Source organism: Rattus norvegicus, chromosome 7 (assembly GCF_036323735.1).
Source record: "Rattus norvegicus strain BN/NHsdMcwi chromosome 7, GRCr8, whole genome shotgun sequence".
NCBI lineage: Eukaryota > Metazoa > Chordata > Mammalia > Rodentia > Muridae > Rattus > Rattus norvegicus.
Genome location: NC_086025.1, coordinates 53,414,945 through 53,429,941, shown reverse-complemented (window position 1 = coordinate 53,429,941; position 14,997 = coordinate 53,414,945). Strand labels below are relative to the sequence as shown.

The following is a 14,997-nucleotide window of genomic DNA, read 5'->3' as shown; positions in this document are numbered from 1 at the left end:
TTTTTAGATTTTCCATTTTCTTTGACCCATGTTTCGATTTCTTCCATTGTATCTTCTATGCTGTGGTTCTCTCTTCCGTCTCCTGTCTTCTGTTGGTGATGCTTGCGAATGTAGTTCCTTTGCTCTTACCTAGGTTTTCCATCTCCAGGATTGCCTCAGTTTGTGTTTCTTTTTTGATTCTATTTTCATTTTCTGTTCTTGGACCATTTTATTCATACCCTTTACCTGTTTGATTTTATTTTTCCTGTGGGTTTTTTTATTTAATTTGTTCCTTCTTTAAAGACCTCTACATATTTGAATGTATTTTCCTGTATTTCTTTAAGGGATTTATCCATTTCCTCTTTAAAGACCTCTATCACCTACATAAGACTGGATTTAAGATCATTTTCTTGGTTTTCGACTTTGTTAGGATATCCAGGGCTGGTTGTAACAGGATAGCTGGACTCCTGGGGTACCATGTTGCCCTGGCTTTTGTTAATAGTGTTCTTACACTGTCCTTTGGCATCCGCTTATCCCTGATTTTGGCTGGATGATCCTGATGCTAGCAGGTCTCCTCAGGAAGGCAGGAAGAGCCTTAGGCCTGACAATGGAGGTTAGAGAACCCCAGACTATGCTGGCTGTGCCTCAGGCAGACCTCACTGGCAAGGTATTAGTGGGGCAGTGTTCTAAGCTAGTTGTTCTTGGGCCTCCTACAGGCCTCTAGGAAAAGCAGGATGCTGTCAGGGTCCCTCAAGACTCCTCAGGACCAAAGGGTTAGCCCAGATCCAGACAATGGAGGTCAGGGGACCATAGGCCTGCAGCTCACCTCTGCAGTCTGTACCCCAGGCAGACCTGACTGGAAAGGCATTGTTGGGGCAGGTCCCAAGCTGGATCAGGGAAGAGAGAATAGAAACCAGTGGTGGGTAAGTGGGTGTGCCTCTCTAGGATGTGCCAGAGACCTGGGAGGCAGGGGTGGGGTGGGCTGTGGCAGTGTGGGGTTTGATGGGGGAATATGACTATGAGGGTGACTCTAGCCAGGCAGGACTCCCAGGAGGAATAAGGACAGCAACCCATTCACAAAACCTTTGACCAAAAATGTGTCCTATCTACAAGATGTGCTGGGACAAAGAGCTGAGACTGAGAGAATGACCAACCAGCGACTACCCCAAACTGACACCCATCTCCTAGGCAAACACCAGCATCTGACACTACTAATGATAGATACTCTGTGGTGCTTGCAGACAGGAGCCTAGCAAAGCTGTCCTCTGAGAGGCTCCACCCAGCAGCTGACTCAGACAGATGCAGAGACCCACAGCCATGGGTGAGCTCTGATGAAGCTCAGAGAGTCTTATGGAAGAGTTGGGGAAAGGATTGAGGGACCCGAAGAGGGCAAGAACTCTACAGGAAGACCAACAGAGTCAACTAAAGTGGACCCTGGAGACTCTCAAAGACTGAGCCACCAACCAAAGATAGAGCACGGGCTAGGCCTAACTCTACCCCAACCCTTGCACATATGTAGGGAACAGATTGTGGTTTCCTATCCATGAGGATCCCCCAAAACTGGAGCTGGGTCTGTCCCTGAATCTGTTGGCTGCCTGTGGATCCTGTTCCCTTAACTGGGCTGCCTTTTCTGGCCTCAGTGAGGGAGGATGTGCCTCTTCCTGCAGTGACTTGATGGGTTAGGGGGAATGATGGGAGGAGGGGGGAATCTCCCCCTCCTTAGAGGAAAAGAGGAGGGGGGAGTAGAGGAAGGATCTGTGTGGGATGTAAAGTGAAAAACAAGCAAATTAAAAAAATAAGAAGAATGGGAATGATGGTTTGATAAGGGAATGCTTTTGACATGTTGAGTTATAAATGATTTTGTCACCAATAAAATTGTATTTTTTGTCTTTAAAAAGAAAAAGAAATTGATACAGAAAGTGAGGGAGGTTGGGGCCGTTTGCTTCCTTGCTTCCTTGTGAATCAAGTTAGTAGCTAGTTTATCCCTCCTAGGCAGTTCATCTGCATGGTAGCTTCTCTCCTGTCCTGCAAGTCTGTCCCAGGTTTAGCTAACAGACTGGGGATGTGGGGTGATGGGCAAAGGGGATCAGACCGGCTCCCCATATTCCTAGTCCTGGGTCACTTCACTTCTGGCTTAATTTAACAGCGCTCATGCCTTTACAAATAGCTGTCCTCTTTCCTGCTGGGACGCTGGCTGATGCAGTCTCACATGGTGGCCTAAGTGTGATTGGAATAATGTTGGTGAGAACCTGGCACTCACTCAGGAGCCACTCAAACTCACTGGTTATCTCTGCCTCTTGGGCATGTTAAACTCATCTCTCTCTTCAGGATGCATGCTGGAATCTTCTCTTCCTTTGGTAAGTCTGTCTCAAATCTTTGCCAAGTTCCTGCTTTGTCCTCCAGACTGCAAGCACACATTACTCAGCGGAAGCAATCCTAAATACCTAATCTGTAAATGGACTCCCTAGTCTCCCCATATCCTCTCTTTCCTTCCCTTAGTGAGCATTATTTCTCTTGCATATTCCTTTCTACATATTCTCTGACATCTGTCTCTGACTGGACCCTAACTTTATGTTCTTCTTCTCTGTCTCTCTGGTGTCTCTTGAGTCCATGTCCAGAATGCCTTTATCAGAGGAGGCTCCCGAGAAGTGTTTTTAGGGTAGAGTTAGGTCTGTCAAAGTCCTCTTCCAAAATAGCACCTGAGAAAGACAGGAGAAAGCAGGCTTTGCAGGGAGGGCTGCCAGACAACAGGCAGAACCCAATAAAGCTTCTGCTCCCTAAAACAACGTTTTCTGAAAAGGACTTTGTCCCAGTAGAAACCCATACCAGACACAAATTGCCAGTCCCTTAAACCACTATTTTATTCAGTCATTGGGTGGGGAGTAGTACTCAGCTTCCAGAACCTTCCTCTCTTGCTGACCAGAATACTCCAAGAAGAGCATGGCGGTTTCTGAAGAACTGAGAAAGATTTCAAAAAGCTGAAGTGTGATGGCAAATTTGGCTCAGTGTGAATCCTTCCACAGTGCGGTTAGGTCTAAGGGACGCTTCTTTACTTCTGCCAAGCTGTTTTCTGGTAGAATGGGATGTACGTTCGTGTGAAAGTCATTGGCATAACGCTATAGTCGAACTTAAATGGGTGAGAAACGGAGGGATGTGCACACTCCTCTAACCACACAGATATCAGCTGAGTTAAGGCAAAGGCAAAAATAGACTTAGCATCTTCAAAAAAAATGGGATATAGCCAGGAGGACCAAACTATAAGGATCTAAGGATAGAGTCGAAAGGGCTGTCAGACAGCTAGGCCTTGTATGTAAAATTGTACAGGACTGTACGTAAAATATCACAGGGTCTGACTTAACATTTGAAGAGAGTCATAATGGCTGGTTTTTGGAGCATGAATAATAAGAGGTAACAGGAAAAGCCCGGGACCATTAAGTAAGCTAAGGTGAGATCCTAGATGAGAGATGAGAACGGTCATGGGAGTTTGTGACCCTACAGTGACGGAGAGAGGTGGGCCAGGCAGGTTTGGTGCCTGGGTGAAAACAGGAATGTTAAGGCATGCCATGTGGGAGGTGAAAGGAAACGCCTTGCCTTCTGTAGGGTTTGCTGCTTGCTTGCTGGTTTTTCATAGACATTTGGGTCATTTGCTAGACTGGGGGAAGTAAATGAAAAGAAATGCTATTGGAAAAGAAAAGCCTTCATTCGGACTATGAAAAGACACAGCGGGGCTGGGGATTTAGCTCAGTGGTAGAGCGCTTACCTAGGAAGCGCAAGGCCCTGGGTTCGGTCCCCAGCTCCGGGGAAAAAAAAAAAAAGACACAGCAATCTGTCCATAGTATTCTGGCTTCCAGACTCTAGAACTTGACCGGGATGTCAGGAGCTGCAGATCAGTTCAGATCAGGCTGGGGATGGAAAGCGATGAGACTTTCAGAGCATTCACACATCTGAATGGCTGAAACCCCCCACGTGCTGAAGGCAGCGTGCCTTTTTTCCTGGGAACCTGAGGCCATTTGCATAATTTAGGTTTCACGGTCTAAGTTTAAGGAAAAAGGAAAATAAATCAATACTCTGTTAGTTCAACGAAATCTCAAACAAAACAACCAAAGCAGATGAAGACTGAAAAAGCTCTCCTTGGGAACCACAGCTCACTGAGCTCAAGAAAGCACTGAACGGACAGAGAAGCAGAATCATTCAATGGGCAGAAGTCATATTTAAGTGCCAGGAAAGGTTGAAATAATGGCCTGATGTAGCCATTGTCTTCCCACTAACAAATTGGATTTTGTAAAATTCCGCTCTGAGTTCCATTTTCCTCTGGAAGAAACTAAGGGATGTTGCATTAATCCTTTGCCTTTTGCATGCAGATTCAAGCTGGCATTTATCTACTTGCAACAATGACACCAAGGACATTTTCACCGGCCAAGGACTCTTTTTATATTAGTTAACTGAAATCCAGCAAGTCATCGCAAGTTTGTCAGGGTGGTGGGCACTTTCCTAGCATGACCGAGTTGAAAACCGTACCCACTGGAAGGATCACATGAGGATGTAGTCCCTCTGTGGAAAAGGAAGGGGATGAATGGTGGAAAGACAGCGAATGCTTTCTCTGAGGGGAGCCGCCATTTAATTCCACAAAGTAAGAGTGTTATAGCTCAAACACGAGATAAATATTCCTCTAGGGCTGGAGACATTAAGGGAAACAGCTGTAATGGAAAGGAATGTTTCCACATTTCTAAAAGTCACCTAAATAAAAAAAATTGGGGAGTTATAATCCTAATAATGCCTGTAAACACAGAAACAAATTTATTCCCTCAAGGTAATGGTCCAGTTTGATACTGAGAGGAGCCCAATATCTCCATCCTTTTTAAAAATGTATTTATTTATATTTTAAATATGTATGGGTGTTTTGCCTGCATGTCTGTGCACTGTGTGCTTGTCTGGTACCCAAAGAAGCCGGAAGAGGACACCATACTCCTTGGAACTGCAGTTACAGCTGTCTGTGAGCCACCATGTAAGTACTGAAAATTGAACTGGGATCCTCTGGAAGAGCAGGCATTGTTCTTACCTGTTGGCTCATTCTTAAAGCAACAGCATGCACACACACACACATCGTTTTTGTATTTATTTTGGTGGTGGTGGTGGTGGTGGTGGTGGTGGTGGGTGCTTGTAAAATTCAGATGTAGGAGACACTGAGTTTTAAAGCTGTTATTTCAGTTATAGTAACGCAGAACTTGATATATATATATATATACACACATATATATATATATATCCTTAACGATTTTATTCTACTGAAACTAATATATGTCTCATGGGTTAGAAGAGTGGAAAGCCAGAAAACCGTTTTATAAGCCTGCACTGGGATGGATCTCTGTGGAGCATGGCAACTCTGCACTCCGCCGTTCGTCAACTGTCTCTGAGATTCATCAGCCTAAATAATTTTAAAAGAAACAAGACGAAAAATACTTATAGCTTCCCCAACCCCCCAAAATTAAAGAGACTCCTGGAATTAGAATTAGCTGGATTTGCTCTTTTCAGAGTTTGCCTACTCTTTTCCAGTCTGGCTTTTCTCAGAGAAGCCTGAATTGGTTGCCATTTATTGAAATATTTGACCCTAAATGTTTATTGTGGTAGTATGTGTTACATGTTTACCTGCATGAGTGAAACTGGGGTGCCATGCTATTTTCAAAGAGACGGTACAAAGTTCTGTTAAATGCACACACAAACACAAAAATACAAAATCCTACCTTTGGCCTTTGTGAATTGTTTTATAAGGGTAAACTGAGTAGCAACCTAAAGCTAAAACATAGCATAATAGTTTTATACAACATATAGCAAAAATCAGTATTTTGTTAGTGAGATGCCCTGATTGACTGAAATTGCCTTGTTTCTCCTAAATAGTGGTAATACTGAGGCAAGTTTCAGATTCAATAATTCCAAACAATAAATTTTAATCCACAGGTAATTACATGCACGATCAATTTTCTAGGGAGACTTGCTTTTTCTTCTGCATGTGTTTGTGGACATCTATGTTTAGTTATGAATGCCAGTGTGTACCACAATGGTGTCCTGCTTTCTCTAACACTTCTAACTGGCTCAGTCTTCAACGAACTGAAAAAGGAACTCGCAATGTGAATGTAATTCAAAATGTCTCTTTGGAGTCGACCAGTGTCTTCAATGACAAGACATTTAAAAGATTTTTCTTTCTCATCATAATTTAATGAATTCCAAGCAATATACAAAAATGGTACTGTTTTCCAAAGACTGGTAATCTTGAAATTAAGTTTCTGTTTCTAAGCTGATATTAACATATTATTTGCTTTGTAATCATGCAATTATAACTAGAGAGTCTAAAGTCTGAAGAACTATAATAATTTCCTACAATGTTTCACCGGACTATTCTGAAGAGAGAGAGAGAGAGAGAGAGAGAGAGAGAGAGAGAGAGAGAGAGAGAGAGAGTGTGTGTGTGTGTGTGTGTGTGTGTGTGTGTGTGTGTGTTTCTGGGAAAAACCCAGGGTCTCACCGACCCAGACAAGCGCTCTACCGCAAAGCTACATCCCAAGCCCTGTATCCACATGTATTTGGTAATAATTTACTCAGTGAGTTTATTTCTTGAGCTTCAGAAATCACAGGCCCAAGATCCAGAGCTAAAAGGTGCCAATAGGATAAGCTGGCCACAAAAACGACTGGCAAACTTAGGTTTCACCCCCGAGACCTGAGGCTGCCTGTCCCCAGCAGAGCCCATCTCCTGCTGCTGACGCCTTTGTAGATGCCTCCAATGTGGATCTAGGTCCAGCCTCAGCTTCCATCTTGTATTTTATAGCAGTCTGTCTGTCTGCTTGAATACGTACGGCTGCAGAGAATCCCAGTCCGATGGGGAGTACACACGTTGGCCTGAACACCCCCCGCCCCCGTACGTCGTACGGCTCAGCAAGAATCCTCTGCGCTGTGCTTGCCCCACACTTCCATCCAGTTTCACTTACAACAGACTAGTTGGCGGCAGAGCGTCAAGCCTAACACAGGAGTCCCCCTAAGCACCATGAGGACCACAGCCGTGAAGCCTGCCAGTGTCCTGTGAGTTGCTGTTTGCTCATGCCCTAAGTCATCCACGATTCCTAAGACATGTTCTACAAAACAGGCCCTTTATAAAAAAGGAAACAGGAGAAGCTGCATTCATTGTCTCTCTTGGGATTCACAATGCCCTCTAACAGATCAGGGGCTCTTGAAATCCAATATTTCATTTGTTCTCTCCTTTTGAGGCTTGCCCTGGCAATAGAATTTCATTTACATAGAACACTGTTCAATGTCTTTAGAAACATTAGTGGTACATAGAATACAATTAGAAATGTTATGCCAAGCTTTGACTCAGCTCATTTTTTTAAACTCCAGTTGCCTTTAATCCTCTATGCTATAACAGACACTCTATTTGAATCCCAATCTTTATAGGAACAGAAATAAACTAAGCGTTTAAAGGCTTAATATATAAAAGCATAAAAAAGTATATATGGGGGCTGGAGAGATGGCTCAGTGGTTAAGAGCACCCGACTACTCTTCCAGAGGTCCTGAGTTCAATTCCCAGCAACCACATGGTGGCTCACAACCATCTGTAAAGAGATCCGATGCCCTCTTCTGCTGTATCTGAAGACAGCTACAGTGTACTTATATATAATAAATGAATAAATCTTTTTTTAAAAAAAGTATATATGTTGGCAGCGATAGAAATTAAACTGTTTGAAAATAATATTTTATCCTAAAAAGTCAGGTACCATTTATCTTTTCCATAAATTAAAAATTATACAGTATCTGGTTCAAAAGGAAGAATCATTCTTAATTTCGCAAGTGAAATTTTAAGTAGTTACCCAAACAGTTAAACTCCATCACCAGAAAGCCCAGTAGACTTAACTTTCTGAGGTCAAGAAAACATTCTACCTCACATTTTATCGGAAAATCTGGAAAAAGAAACCAAATTTATTTCGGCTCCCTCTTAATGCCATCCAAATTCTTCTCAAGTCTTCTAGGGAGGAACCATTTGAGTCAGCCTTCTGTTCCTGTAATAAAATGCCAGAAACAATTCACTTAGAAGCAGTAAGGTTTGTTTTGACAGCTTTGGCACTGCATTTTCAGTCCAAGGTTTGGTAGCCTGGCACTGTGGGATCTGAGTAAGCATATCCCAGCAGGAATTCAAGAAGCTGCTTGCTTACTTCCTGACAGCTGGGATAGAAGAAAGGAAGTGTCTGGGGCATCAGTCCAGGTCCCTTCAAGAGCCTGCCCCTTGACCTAACTTCCTCACGTTAGACCCCACTGTGTAAGGATGCCTCAACCTCCCAACCGTGGCAAACTCGTGACAAACTTTTAACACAGGAGCGTTGGGGGAATCTAACTATAGGACACAGCCACATCCAAACTCCTTCAGATGGACTACAAAACCCCACACATTTTTAAAGCTAATCCCCAGCCTTATGTCTCTCCTCCTTTACTTCGTGATGACTTTACTCGTTCCGCTGATTTTTATTGAATATCTGCAATGGTTCATAAACTTTCTAGATATTACGCAAATGTGCAAAAGGACATGAGGCACATTCTCAATATGACAAATGAACACGGATTATATAATACAATATCAGGAAGATGCACGGAAGGAAAAGAAAAGAGATGCGAGAGAGAAGGAGAGAGAGAAGGAGAGAGAGAGAGAGAGAGAGAGAGAGAGAGAGAGAGAGAGAGAGAGAGAGAGAGAGAGAGCGCAGTGGCGGGGGTGCTGCATTGGTTGCTTCCCCATCGCCGTGATGAAATGCCACTACCACAGATAACTTGCAGCAGGCAGAGCTGCTGGCCATACAGGCCAGAGGGTCCTTTACTGCAGTGGAGACTGCAGCAGCAGGCCAGCACAGGAAGCTGAAAGATCACAACCCCATCTACTTGGAGGAAGCGGAAATGAGTGAGCTGGAAGTGGTGTGGGGCTACGAATTCTCAACGCCTTCCCCGACAGTATACTTCTTCCCGTAAGGCTCCATGATAAAACTCCCACCTTGGAGCTGTAGTTTAGAGAACACTGTAACCTATCTTGTGGGTGCTGGGAAGTAGAACCCCCGGTTCTCAGCAAAAGCAGCCAACGATTTTAACAAAATGAGCCATCTCGCCAGCCCACCTCACATTTTGTTCTATTGTTTTTTAGTCTGTTAGTCTGAGTAGCTAAGTAAATGGTGGTGGTGGTGCTACTGCTGCGGCTGCTGGGGCTGCTGGGGCTGCTGGGGCTGCTGGGGCTGCTGGGGCTGCTGGGGCTGCTGGGGCTGCTGGGGCTGCTGGGGCTGCTGGGGCTGCTGCATGGCCAGTAATGTAGAGCAAGGAACTCAGGATTTTAGGAGAAGACAAAGCTTTATTTTGTGCTTGGGGAATTAGAGCTGTCAGTGAGACATTAGAAGGAAGACATTAGATTAGCAACTAGAAGCGCAAGAGAATGGGGGCCTGGAGCTGTAAATCTCAGAGTCAGCGCCACTCTCTCTCGGGCTCTCTCTCGTTCTCCCGTGCTCCAGATTCTCCCTCTGCTCCTGTGCACATGCAGCTACTCCCTCTGTCTGAGGTTCTCCTGTGTCCATTTTGTTTCCACTAATCTTTTAGGATTTTTGTCTGAATAGGACTTTCTGATCCTCCAGACCAGACTAGGCCTGTCTGTTATGTAATCTAACACTAAATCACGTTTCAGAATACTGTGGGGTACGCTTAACAAATAACTATCTATGGGAGTAACAGTTGAATGGACAAACAAATTTAGCAGCAACCTTTATGATATCTACATGTAGCATGCGTTCAGTAAGGGTCTGTGGATTATAAATAAGGAACGGATGAACGAATTATCTCCAGATAATTACTCCTCAATTGCCCCTTGACCCTTATTTGTCAATCATAAAGACAGGAGGTATGTTCACTGCCCCCATGTTTGAAAGCTACTCTCATTCTTTTATAAAGCTCTGTGATGAAATAATTTGTTGAGAGAAAAAGAATCCAGATGTGTAAAATTATTTTTAGTCCCAGAATTACATTAGGACCTCGGTGGTTTTTTTTTTTTTAATAACTGATTAGATTGTTTTTGAGAAAACAAAAGTCTCCATCGAGGCCAAGGAATAATCAGAGTGACAAATCATGGTATGTCCTTTCACCATAAAGCACATTGTGAAATTGTACTGATAACCACACAAAAACCTATGACCAGCCGAGCGTGGATCTGTTTTCCTCTGTAAATTATATCTAGACAGTTCAAAGAACTCTCAAGTTACATGTAATTTATGGGCTTGCCTTTGTTATGTGGTAGTGAATCCGTGTTCTTTGGCGTACAACATAGTCACTTTCAAGCCAGCATGGCTTCTTAAAACTCGTTTTTTTTTTTTTTTTCCATTTGGATCAGATTAGGTATAAAATCAAACTGCAAATGATCCCCTACTGTATTCTTCTCAAATATACTTCTATTTTAATGACAAGTGTTTCAGTAAATCCTCCAGTTGTCCCAATTAACTGTCCCCCTCTTCCACCTAAACAAAACATTGATTTCCTTAAAGGTTCAAGTGAAGCTCTGAAGAAATCTAAATAATCACTTTTTATTATAATAGAAAAAAAAACACCCTTCAAAAGAGGCAAAGGGGGCGGGGAGAAGGGGGATGGGAGGGGGCTTTTGGAGGGGTAACTAGGAAGGGGAATATCATTTGAAATGTAAACAAATAAAATTATTCATAAAAAAATAAAGAAAAGAAAACTATTACAATCATTTTGCTCTTAGAGATGTTTCTGTTTACTTGTTCGTTTGTTTTTCTCCTTCATTGGAACTTAAGAAAGTTACTTCTCATCTGTTCTTCCTAGGAATGGGGCTGTTTTCCTTTCAATATTTTACCATCTGGAATTAAGCACTGTGCCCTATGGAACTAGCATATCGCAGAGTGGCACCATTACACTGTGCTGGGGCAAATGGTAGCATGACATAAACAGTATCAGTGATCTATCTCTTCTCTCCTCGCCGTCTTAAAGTGTGAAGTGTCGGCGTTAACACACTGGCGTCCAGTGTCCAGCCCCTCCTGTGGTGTTCACACATCCTTTCTCCTGGACCTTTGCAACATGAATGCGAACACAAGGACCCCTCAGTAGCCACCTCCTCGTCTTGTTATCCCCAGGGCTGTTGCCTCCATCATGAGCAACTCCAAGAATTTTCCTACTAAATGAGTTCCTCACTGTGTTAAGAACTGATAGCTATTCATCAAAGCATATTTTTTTCTTCTGTGGTATGCTAGTGGCTTAATTAAGGGCTCAGGTCTGCCGCAGTTAGGTGTACCCAAATGAGTAGGTCTTGAGTAGTATAGATGCTTGTCTCTTAATCTGCATCTTCATCTCCGAAACCCAGCATCCTCCTGGGTTTACAAACGCCCATTGGGACATTCATCCCGGCTGTTTGAGCTATCTTCAAAGCTTTGTTCCTTTTCTGTACCCAGCGTCCACACCCTCTCGTTCGTTAGAAAAATGCCTCACCCAGGCTTTCAGTCTTACGGTTTGAATATACCCAAATTTGTCTGGGCTCCAGGGAACTGGTCCTTGGCTCAAGCCTCACCAACCAGGCCACTCTAATTTGACTAGAAAAACAATTATTTCAATAATTGACCTTTTTTCCCCCCAAAATCGATCTAGCAAGAAGATGCTCCTCCCAGAGTATTGCTGGAAATGTGCTGTACCTGACTGCTACTGTTCTTCGGGTGGTGTCCTATAAACCTGCAGGGGGAGATAGTTAACTTTGCCCAAACATAGAAACACACACACACACACACACACACACACACACACACACAGAGAGAGAGAGAGACAGACAGACAGACAGACAGACAGAGACAGACAGAGAGAGAGAGAGAGAGAGAGAGAGAGAGAGAGAGAGAGAGAGTTAATAGAATATTGTGGAAGAGGGGTCTAAGAGATCGTAAGAGCCACAGGTTGGGAAGGACCAGACAGAAGCATTGTCTTCTAGACATGGCCTGGCTGCTGCTCAGATAGACTCACAGCAGCTGCAGTTCTGGGGACAAGATGGAGCCTGCCAATATTCAAGCTTGGATGAGGGAATCAACCTATTTACTTCAGAGTCAATGTTTTCAGGATGCCTTTCAAAGTAAAACAAACACACCCTATGAAATGGCAGGCTGTGGGCTGTGGGCTATGGATCTGGATGTGTTGTGTACCAATGTTGAAACATTCCATCCTGCAGGATAACTCTTTAAGACTAAACAATTCAAATAGCTTCAGGAAGTCCCTGAAAGTGATCAGGTTCACCAGTGCCCTCCCTCACACGAGATTATATGAGCAGTAAAGACCACCTAGAGTCAGTTTCAGAGTTTAGCTGCCCAAAAGAAGTGGAGACCTACAAATTGCCGCCAGCCCATTGAGCTCCCTGCAGGTGTGCAGTGTGTTCAAGGTTCCCAGCTTTTGTGAGCTGTCACTCATGTAGGACGGGGCTTTGATGACGCAGCTGTCTTTGAATCATTTCTGCTTCCTTACCCATACTCCTGTAAGGAAACCCAATAAAACTCATTGGTTGGACTTTGGTAGAATACTTTGGTCTGTCACCAGTTCCCTGTCTGAGGTGTTACATGTTTGCACATGTCTACCCAGGAACAGTGTCTCATCATAAGGCTGTTCTGTGTTCCCATTAATCTCATAAAGAGAGGGAAACTAAAACAGAACCTAAGTACAGTTGATTTCACCCACCTCACACTCGGTGAGTGTCTGTACCTAAAATGCAGGCAAGGTCAGCTGCCTCTCACCTGGCCACTTTATCTGCATTTTGCCCAAGTTTCCCTGAAGTTTCTTACCTGCTGTGGATGACTAGAGGATTTAAGAGTACATGGTTTTTATAAGCACAGAGTCTAAAGCTAAGCCATTTCTTTCATCTGAGGCTCATCCTATGAAACAATGACCTAACCTTAACCCATGTAAAACAAAGAACCCATGATTGGTGATTAGCGAGGAATGTTATCAGTGATATCACTCCTTCCTAGGGCTCTGGGAGGAACTTCATCTGAACAATGGTCACATTAATCACTGATGCTAGATTATGGTGAGGAGATCATGAGCCTCCACTTCTGACTGAGGAACTGTGGACAGTGGATGGCTTCTGGTGGGAAAAGCAAGTCAATTTTCTTTAAGGGTGTGGCTCCTGGCGGGTTGATGAGCTCCCATGCAGGAATATATATGAGTATCATACATTGGGCTTGATGAATTATTAAGCAAACATACAAACAAATAAATAAATAGGATACAAGGTGAGATTGGAGGTAGATAGGCAGGAGTAGACCTTAGAGGATGGGTATATATGATCAAAATCCATTGTATGAACTATGCAAAGGATTAATAAAAGTATATTTAAAAAAAAAGAATAGTTCAAAGCAGAGGAAAATAGAAGAATGGCCCAAAATAATAGAAAGAGATTCCTAGTAGACTATTTAATCTGCGTTTATCTAGTAAGACCTTTCCCTTTGCAGTCAAGGGAGCTAAGAAACTCCCACTTGTACGTAGTTCAGTTTAAACCAAATCCTTTGAGTGCTGGATGGCACATGTCTTCCACCAGTCTATCCTTGTCTCCCTGAGTTTAATTTACTTGGAACAGATACCGTGTTTACCTTGCTTTACCCTTTCCCCCAAAAGTTCAAGTTCCATGAAGAGAAACGTGTGTGTGTGTGTGTGTGTGTGTGTGTGTGTGTGTGTGTGTGTGTGTTGGTGCCTTAGCCCTAGTGCCTAGTACTTAATAAATACTGAAAGACTCAAGGGCGAAGCATCCTCTGTAGTACCCAGGGGACTGGCTAAGAAAGGTGAAGACATCCTTCTTTTCTATGAGGAGTTTATAAATTACTGCTAATTATTCCCAGATGGGGGTGTATTCGTCCCCATTCATCAGATCCAGCTGTGAATTTGAAGACTCATTAATTATGCCTCTATTAGACGGTTCTGCAGTTCCGTCCATTCACCTTTAGATCCCAGCTCTGCCACTTTATCTCTGGACGCTGGCTTGCCCCTTGGCTGAATCGTCTTCAAATAGCCTTCCTTCACATGCGATTAATCCGGCTGCATGAGAGCAGTGCTACAGGGGGAAGGAGTGAAAGGGGCAGGAGGAAAGAAAATGGGGGAAAGTGAAACCGCACGAAATGGGCGCGAGCCCAAAGACATTTTTGAAGTCTCTGGTGAAATTCTCTTCTGGCATCTCTACATAACAATAGCACATCATTTTCATTAACTTGAACAAACAAAACCAAACAGAGATTTAAAAAACCAGTACAGATGTGATATAACTTTCCATTCCTAGGATAGACTCAGCAGCCGTGTGGAACCACTTCCCTTAACAAGGCAGGCTATGTTCTCTCAGCCTGTCCCGGGACAAATAGCACATGGCACTGGGATGCAGCCACCAGTTCTCAGCTCTGGACAGCATCACTTGCTCTCCCCACAATCCTCTCTCCTGAAGACTGATGGGACCCTGACATTCTCCCCTCCACCTTTCACCTCCCCGTTCTTTATCTTACTGCCCTTAATGATGCACCTCATACCTAGAAGCATTGTTGGTCCTTTGGTGTCAGACACCATAATCCCCTTCCTCTCATATGGAAGCTTCTTCGCACTGAGACATCCAAGGCTGATGTCATCTCGGAGCTCCCTTGCACAACCTGAGGGACTTTATCATTATCTCATGAATCACAACCATCTGAGTTCCATTTCCTTGGATGGAGGCCCTGTCTGGTGTGTGCTCTGCACGGTTCCACCCAAAGGAATGGCACTCAATAAATAACAAGCCGTGATGATAACAATACTGTGAATGTATGCTCCAGAAATGTTTCACAAAGAATGAATGGCTGTTAGCTGTCTGGCCTCCACGGGCTTTCTTCTGGGGGTGTCTCACACGCTGTACATCGGTGCTTTCCCAGGTGTGAGAAGTAGCATAAAGTCCTCATGGTATTTGGGACCAAAGGGGGGACAGAACAACCACCACCACCACCACAACAACAACAACAA

General features: G+C 43.8%; 1 long non-coding RNA gene across 1 annotated transcript; it reads right to left on the bottom strand.

The window, feature by feature from the left end:
* Positions 1–2,822: 2,822 nt before the first annotated feature.
* LOC120093592 (uncharacterized) lies at positions 2,823–14,774 on the bottom strand. Its single transcript, XR_005486946.2, has 3 exons — positions 14,535–14,774; positions 13,959–14,071; positions 2,823–8,021 (listed from the first exon to the last, which is right to left on the bottom strand). It is a non-coding gene; the product is annotated as an uncharacterized LOC120093592 (long non-coding RNA).
* Between the last annotated feature and the right edge of the window lie 223 nt (positions 14,775–14,997).